The sequence below is a fragment of the Rattus norvegicus genome, chromosome 1 (genome assembly GCF_036323735.1).
Source record: "Rattus norvegicus strain BN/NHsdMcwi chromosome 1, GRCr8, whole genome shotgun sequence".
Taxonomy (NCBI): Eukaryota; Metazoa; Chordata; class Mammalia; order Rodentia; family Muridae; genus Rattus; species Rattus norvegicus.
In genome coordinates, this window is record NC_086019.1 from 239,378,744 (window position 1) to 239,387,774 (window position 9,031).

At 43.8% G+C, this 9,031-nt stretch overlaps 1 protein-coding gene across 18 annotated transcripts in view; it reads right to left on the minus strand.

Moving 5' to 3' along the window:
* Positions 1-7,855, minus strand: part of Asah2 (N-acylsphingosine amidohydrolase 2) — a 107,605-nt gene extending 99,750 nt beyond the window's left edge. For 4 of the 18 annotated variants that reach the window (XM_039107021.2, XM_039106988.2, XM_006231263.3 and 1 more), the window contains exon 1: positions 7,068-7,855. The gene's annotated coding sequence lies outside the window, so the exon portion shown is untranslated. Of the gene's footprint in view, positions 1-988; positions 1,067-3,056; positions 3,841-5,026; positions 5,171-6,930; positions 6,969-7,067 lie in introns of those variants that run through there. The other 14 variants (XM_017588648.3, XM_039106873.2, XM_017588647.3 and 11 more) reach the window with 7 other exon arrangements.
* Between the last annotated feature and the right edge of the window lie 1,176 nt (positions 7,856-9,031).

Below are 9,031 nucleotides of genomic sequence, written 5' to 3' on the forward strand. Positions count from 1 at the left end.
GCACAGAAAGCACATGAATACCAGGAAAATAAAAAGTAAACTATCCAATGACCAGCAGAGCATCGGCAAACCCAGGAAGGGGTTTTTAAACGCTTCTATAATCAAATAAAGTACAATTTATCAGCACTTTTGAGATAGAAATAAGACAGTTTTAAGAGGCAAATGTTATAGCTTTAAATGCTTACATTTAAAAAAATAAGAGATGTTTCCAGTAAATAACCAATGATTAAACATCAAAGTTTTAGAAGAACAAGAACAATTCAAGGCCCAAAAAAGCAATAGGAGGCTAAAAATAATTGGATGTTTATTTCTTCAAACATCCAATTTTTATATATATATATATATATATATATATATATATATATATATATAGAGAGAGAGAGAGAGAGAGAGAGAGAGAGAGAGAGAGAGAGATTCCTAGAGAAACTAACCAGAAGAGAAAAGTTCCAGGAAAACAGAATTCTAGATGAAAGAGGATGATGTTATAACAAAGTGCAAAGAAATCCAGTGTCTCATCAGAGGGCTTTTTGAAAATGCAATCCTAAAAACTGAACAGCCTAGGAGAAATTAATAAATCCCTGTACACAACTAATCTGCCTACATGAAATCAAGAGGACATCAACACCTTGAACAGTTGCATAGGCAACAAGAGTCAGAGAGTGATGAAAATGTGTGCCCACAGAGAAAAGCTCCGTACAGGGACTTGTTGCTGGATTCCACCAAGTCTTCGAATCAGCGCCACCACTCCTCAAGCTGCTCCCAAGACAGACCAGGCAGGGCATAAGCAGCAGACTCATTCCACGAAGCCAATGCTGCCCTGACTCCCAGACAAGGACACATACGCACACAAAAGACTGCAGACCACGTCTCCTCCTGAGCACAGGTGAATAAAATGTTTGCAGGCCTTGGAGAGATGGCTCAGTGATTAAGAGCATCTACCGCTCTTCCAGAGGACCTCAGTTTTCAGTATTCAGGCCACAGTGCTTACATGGTACTCACAACTTCTGGACCTCCAACTCCAAAGGATTCAATGCCTCTGGGCACACCAGCACTCCTGTGCACAGGCCTGCACAAGGAGACATACACATAATACAAATAAAATAAATATGGTTAAAAACTAACATATTTGCCCAAACTCTTCAGGAAAACATTAAGACCATCCCATGGTTAAGATGGTTCCATCCCAGGAGTTCCAGGTTGGTTCAACATATACAAACCAATCAAGGCGATCCAAAACATGTAGAGGCTTAAGGCTAGAAAATACACAATTAATAGATGCAGAAACGGCTTTTGGCAAACTCCAGTGTCTCTTCATGAAAAAAAAAATCCCAGAATACGTAGGGATATAAGGAACATATCTCTCCATGAAGATGATACAGGACAAGTCTGTTAACTGACATTATGTACTAAATAGAGAAAGACACAAACAAGTCTCTCTCTCTCTCTCTCTCTCTCTCTCTCTCTCTCTCTCTCTCTGTGTGTGTGTGTGTGTCTGTGTGTCTGTGTGTCTGCGTGTCTGCGTGTCTGCGTGTCTGCGTGTCTGTGTGTCTGTGTGTCTGTGTGTGTCTGTGTGAGATGGTGTTGGTGTTCAAGTTGGGGGAAACTTTTAGAAAGATATTGAACAGAAGTTGGGGACCTGAACAACGATTCCCCGTGTTTCAACTGCACCGTGCACTCCTGGAAGTTTGCAAATATCTTCACGTCACCCCTGTGTCCAGTGCTCCTAGGATGTACCTTCCCACCCCACAGTGGTCCTCTTTCCCCAAACTACCGTAGTGACCCAATCAGAGCCTCTCACCTAGAGCTCAGGCTCCTTATCCCTTGTCAGCACCTGTCCTTCCCTTCAGCAAATACCCGTGGCTTCAAGCAAAATGATCTGATAAAGGCATTAAGTTGATTTACCTGGTAATCCTTTAAGAGTGACAGCTTGCCCGAGTTTTTCAACAGTGGGCAAATGTTTCAAAGAGAAACTTAGCTATCAAAGGAATTTGAGGGATGCATTACAGATGAATAGAAACTATGAACACTTAGAAGAAAATATTCTAGATGATTCAATATTGATTTTTTTCCATATGGACTTCTAGGTGGTTGAATATTGATTTTTGATCACCACACTGGGGAAAGGGTACCTCATTTTAATCTGCCAACTGGGACGATGTCAGTGATCTTAGCTTGGGGCTCATGTTGCAGTGTTAAAATGTAGGGAGAAGGGGTTGGGGATTTAGCTCAGTGGTAGAGCGCTTGCCTAGCAAGTGCAAAGGCCCTGGGTTCGGTCCCCAACTCCGGAAAAAAAAATAAATAAAATAAAAGGGGGAAAAAAAGAAATGTAGGGAGAGCAGGACCTGAAAAACTTTAAGCTAAAACCGTGTATTCCTTGAAATTCCATTCAAGTCTTTAAAGATACTTCTAGTCTGCTTTGCATTTCAGATATGTTCCTGAGGTCATCCCAATCCCCAGCTGAGCACTGTAGAGAGATCAGAAGCCAAGACATGCTGAAGGTTGTTTCAGGTCACACTGCATAAGCCAGGACTAAAGTAGTCAGGTTGTAGGAGTGGGGAAAACATTTTAGATGATGCCTCCCTCACTCGGGCTTATGATGAATTATAGAAGTTTGCTCTCCGAGTCTTGGGTTTAAATTGTGTTTTCCAAAATGGGCAGGAAAATGTATTTTCTGCCGCCTGCGTCCACCAATTCAACAAAGAACTTCACATGTTTACCTCTGGTTTACAGGAGAGATAGCAGAAAAAAAAAAAAAAAACAAAAAAAAAAACCTTTTGAGTCCCACTGCAATCATGACATTCAAATGACCTGGCCATGCAGCACTAGAATTCAGATCAGTTTAAAGACAATCCACCGCATCCCAGGAGCATCTTAAATGAGGATGGAGACTCTGCAAACGCTCACCCCTGCACCCTGGGCTCCTATTTTCGCGATCGAATGCAGGCTAACAGACAACTGCTCTTTCTCGAAGGGACCCTGTTTACAAACATGGACAAGCATTGCTTTGTTCTCCGGAGAGAAAACAATACAGCATCAATCGAAGCAAAGCCACATACCCAAACCCGGTGCTGCAGCTGCTCATTCAAAACCGCATATGTTCGCAGCAAACCAGAGTGCCTGCTGGGACGCTTGTGTATCCTCTGCCTGGATCCTCAGAACATCGCTGCTGCAGGTTAACTCTTGGAAGGTTGGAAGCTCTAACCAGAAAGCCAAGGCTCGGTAACTTAACCACTAGCATGCTGACTCACTCAGCAGACACGGTGCATCCTGCGGAGCGAGCCTGCTGATGGGCGAACCCTTGCACCACACTGGGAAGGTAACACCCAGAACAGTGTTTCTCAACCTGCACTTCGCCACCCTTTAGGAGGTAAGACCCTTTCACGGGGGTCACATATCAGATGTACTGCCTGTCGGACATGTATGACTCATAACATTAGCAAAATTACAGATCTGAAGTAGCAGCAAAGACAACTTTATGGCTGGGAGGTCACCGAGACAAGAGAAACTGCAATAGAGGGTTGAGGTGTTAGGAAGGGTGAGAACCATTGCCCTAGAGGCTGTCTTTTTGCGCTATGAACAAACTTGGTTTGCTCAGCCCGACCAGCTTGCCCTCCTTGACTTGGAAGGCCAGCAGTCCATTCCCAAGGATATCAAATGCACACAGCAGAGACAAAATTAGACTGCAGAGACTGGAATAACAAACATTTTGGACGAAGGACATCAATTCTAGAAAAGAAGCCTCCAGTTTTCCAGACAGATTGCAACTTGATGGAGAAAGTTACTCGCATGCAATAAACGTACCAAATTACCTTAGTAATTTGGAGAAACAAATACAGACATATTTATACTCCCATGGTGTCCCTCCAGGCACTTCCCCCTCCCCCCCCAAAAAAACCCCCAGCTTCTTGCAATATTGCCTTTATCTACATGACAGTTACTAGGGCTCCTTAGCAGGGCAGGTATGGGAGTGAAGGAATGTCATTCTTCTGAGTCTTTGGGAGTTGATTTACAAGTATGAAAGCCAGGGACAGAAAGCAAAACCAGTGTTTTTGTTGTTTCCTTTGGGGCCTTTTCTTCTTAAGACTGGTAATCATTGTGTCCTCAGCCTCAATTCACAGCCATGCCCTGGCCTCAGGCCTCTGGAGTGATGGCATTACAGGAATGTGTCCCATGCTGGGCCTTGGCTCAGGTTTTTCAGTTTACCTCACTCTCCACATGTCACTATACAGAAAGCTAATGTACCCGGAGTTCCCAGGAAGACTCCTCCTTTGTGCTTGTAAGCTGGTTGCTGCATGGGGTGCTGAGGCATAAACCAAGGACTGCAAGCCCCTAGCTTTCTTCAGGCTACAGAGTCTGCCAAGGCCTCAGAAGGAAGTAAAACCTTAAGTACAAAGCTGGCAGGAGTGACACAGTGTTTGCTAAAAACTGAGCTACTAAAAGTAATGGTCCCTCCATGGGAAAACAAGGAAGCCCAACAGGAACTGTGGCTAGGGACTCCCTTTCTCCTCCTCTCTGCCATCTGTAACCGCAAGGGTTGTCTTCTGACGTTTGTTATCTACGAACTGGGCTTCTAGGTTCCTGGGCCACCTTTGCCTAAACTACATCCACCCTGGGAGTCTCAAAGCTCCAGCGAAGAGTACGATCTGTGAAGAGGAAAACATAGACCGCCTGGGTAGCAGTAAGGACACTAACAAAAGCAGCTTACCACACTGAAGCTTGCCTCAGGCCAGACTGCCAGAAAAATCTGGGTTTCCTCCTCCTTCCCTGCCCACCCTATGGTCAGGGCTGCCCTGTACCTGAAATCTGAGCTAAGGGATAGCAAAAGAATCGATCACACAGAGCAAACTGAGAAAGGCCCCTTATCAATTAAGTGACCAGAGAAGGCTGGGAGGAGACAGGGCAGAAGAGAGTTAAAAACTGAACAGGAGTGTCAGGATGTCTAATTTCAGTTTTACTGAGAAAGATCCTGAAGTTTCAGTAAAATCCACCATCGACCCATTCAGACATTTTAATTTTGCTTTGTCACCTGTAATTACTGGGACATGCACACGGTTGGCCCCATTTCCTAATTCTTGACCTGGAGCCAGATGACAGGTGTGTTCAACTTGTGCAAGCCTAATGAGCATCGCCTTTGAGTGTGTGAGACTTCAGTCTTGCTTTTTAGTTTATTCTGTCAAGTGAAAAATAGAAAGTCTCTGGGACTGGAGCCAAAGTGACAATAACAGTAACAATACAATAACAGTAACAATACGATAACAGTAACAATACGATAACAGTAACAATATGATAACAGTAGCTGTTATTAGCTCAGCACAGAACTTACAAGGAGGGTGTCCCAATGTTCATTATCTTAGGGCCCAAGGATATCTTAAAGATCCACATCTGGCCCTGCTAGAGGAACAGGGTACCTGTGTCCACAAACATTTAAGTACGAGAAAAACTTCCAGGAAGTTGCCCTAGGCAGTTCTTGTAAAATTAAATATAAATCTACCACCACAGCCCATTAATTCACACCTCCATATTTATCCCCAGGAAAACATGCATATTTGCATCCCAGCCTGAGCACTGCATGTTTATGCAAGAACATTCCTACTCACAGAGAATGGAGCTGTGGCATGCTTGTTCAATTTGTTACTACTCCCTAACAGAAACAGTGAATTGTACACACACACACACACACACACACACACACACACACACACACACACACGCACGTGACTGTGATCCAAGAGTTGGCAGAAAGAACTTCAGAGAAGAATATTCATCCCATGGTCCCTGGGTCCCTATGCATTTGTACAGGATGTCACAGCATGGGGACTGTGGAAGGGAAACATTACTCACTTCCAGGGCAACCAGGAAGCAAAGAGAGAGGGAAGGTGGACATTGAGATACCTTCCTCACCCTTCATTCTGTCCTGGTTCTCACCTCATGGAATGGCACTGCTTGAGTCTTCTCTGGAAAAGTCCTCATAGATAAACCCACAGCTATGTCGAGAGCCATTGCCACTTCTCTGAAGCAGAGAGGTGGGGGGAGGAGAGGGGAGAGGAGAGGGGAGGGGAGGAGAGGAGAGGGGAGGGGAGAGGAGAGGGAAGGGGAGCAGGAGGAGAGGAGAGGAGAGGGGAGGGGAGGGGAGGGGAGGGGAGGGGAGAGGAGAGGAGAGGAGAGGAGAGGAGAGGAGAGGAGAGGAGAGGAGAGAAGAGAAGAGAAGAGAAGAGAAGAGAAGAGAAGAGAAGAGAAGAGAAGAGAAGAGAAGAGAAGAGAAGAGAAGAGAAGAGAAGAGAGAGAAGAGAGAAAAGTTGGCCTGCCAGGCAGAGTCAAGGGCCTGTTGGCAGATGTCTAGGCCTGCTGGAATGATAAGAGGAGGTGCACTTGAGGCTCAAGGCTAGGGGGCTGAAGATTCTATTGACCTTGATGGAAGGAACAGAGAGGTTTTGGAGATGGGAAAAATTGTCTTGTGTACATTTTAGCAAAATTGTTCCTGTTAGCTGTGGCTTTGCTTCCCATGGTCCTGTCGTATAAGAAGGCTATGAGAAATACGTTTGCTACTGACTGGTATTTATCGGTGGCCCTCCCATACCTGTCTCTTGCCTCATCTTTCTATCTTTCCTCCCTCCCCCCTCAGAGGACTGCTGGACTTTGCACCAGCAGGACCAGTGCAGTGTGGTGCCTTGAATAGAAGACAGCTCTGAGAGTATATGGGGATTAAGTGGGAAAGACCCAAGTGCTTGGAAAAGGTAAAGGGCTGCGGTGGGTGAGAATTTCCTAAGAGGAGTAGACTAGGAAAAAATACAGATAATCAGAAAAAGTAAGAAAAATGGTAAAAAGTAAAAGTCAAGAAAAAAATGGGAAAAGGAGCCAGTCGTATGGTTTTTGTATAAATGCTTTCTGTATAATATGTTTGGTGAAAGTGGAGTAACAGCAATTACATACTTTTTTAGATCTTGTAGAGAAGGTTTGTCCTTGGCTTCCTGAGGAAGGTACAATAAAGTTAGCAGCCTGGAAGAAGGTTGGGCAAAGACTTCAAGTTAGTATCACGTGCATGGACCAGGTAAAGTGCCTGTCCGTACCTTTAGCCTTTGAACCTTGATTAGAGCTACTTGGAGAGGCAAACCCGGTGAGAGAGACACGGAAACAGAAAGTAAGTTGTTCCGGAGCTGCTCTGGAGGCACGCAGCGGGCGAGCGCCTGGTCTCCGGTCTCCAGCAGGCCCCACTCCGGGCCTCGGCTGGCTCTCCGCCCGGGTGTCCACGGACCCCTGGGGCAGGGGTGGAGATGGCCGCAGCGGCGGGACTAGAACGCGGGGAGAAAAAAGAAAAAAGAAAAAAGAAAAAAGGCAGGCGCCGGGACCGAACAAGGGGAGAGGAGTGGCACAGGAGAGGGTGAAGAACCCGGCGGCGCAAGCGGCCCCAGCGGCCGGCAGGAACGCTCTCGCCACTCCCTCCTCCCGCAGCTCCCTCCCTCCTCCGGAGCCAGCAGCTCTGACAGACAAGCAGGATTCCTGATTTCCACACAAATGGCCTCAAATTTACATTATCTAAACTAATATATATCATACAAGTCAGGGACTACGTAACATTGAAACATGTCTATAAAATGTATGTTTTATTCAAGTGTCCTCAGAAGATAATCCGTCCTTAATAACTACCCACATATTTAAATATGCATGTGCATACATAAGTTATCAACATTAAAAATAAAATACACGTTAAATATGAATTTTAAAGGATAAATACAGATTATGTGGTGAATATAAGTTATATACACTGAATATGATCTATATATCTTAGTATATATACATATGTATACATTATATACAATAAAAATGTGTACATTAAATATTAATGATATACTTTAAATGAAAATTGTGTGCGTTAAATTAAAATTAGATATGTTAAAATATGAATTATATATTAGTTAAATCTATAAAATATGAGTCATAATCTATATAAAATACTTAATTTTATGTCCTGAGGAAGAAAATTATGGGACGAGCCCATGGAGCTCTAAGAAAATAGTTGTATAAAATAAAAAGGGGGAGTTGTGTACTCTTTCAATTTTGTTTTGAATTTTCAGTCTCAGATGCCAAAGAGTTCCGTGCTGCTGAGTGTCTATGACATCCTTCAACCCGGCATGCTTATTCGGGGGGGGGGGGTTGGGGGGGAAGGATGGGGGAGGACTGGGGGCTGGGGGGGGTGGGAGGGGAATTGGATGGACTCACTTACTGTCATAGGGCCTGGTACTGATCTGGTATTAATATGGGGAAGATAACATGTTTGTGTTTTTCCACAGGATACTGAAAGAGCCTAGCCAGCTCAGTCGATAGAGCACGAGACCCACCCAGAGTGGTGGGTTCAAGCCCCATGTTGGGTATAACAGGACTTGGCTTTGTGATTTTTTTTTTAAATGGCTTGTCTATTACCTGTTCCTTAGAGAGGAACCATCAGAGCTTTTTATAGATGTCAGAGCAGAGTTACATAAACTCAAGCTCCAATGTCTTCCCTAGCAGAAGTTGGAAAGTGCGAGTTATAAATGTTAGAGGGTCTAGGAAGATGTTTTAAGATATAGAAATGCAAGTTATAGAGATGTAAGAAATTAAAGAAGGGGGATGGGCAGTGTTTTATGTTCTCCCCACATGCTACTGTTATTTCAATGTTCAGAATTTTAACATTGATCAATGGACTTCAGATAAGTTAGTAAAACATTGGCAATTTACAATTCAGTCACAAGCTCAAGATTTTAATTTCCATTTGGTTGTTTCCTGAATATAAACTTAAAGATGCTTCTCATCATGCTAAAAACATGTATTTAGATCTGTATATGTTAGATCTATAGCTATAAAGTTTTTATAACAGACACCTGTTAACTAAATTTCTAAAATATGGATTTCAATACAATGGTAAATAGTAATGTATATTCTTTTAAATTAAAGTTCTCATAAACTTCAGGGAATCAGGAGTCCTAAGACTTGGACCCACCTATCACTGATCAAAGGGAGTACAGATAATTAATTACACGTGTCTGTTCTTGAAAAT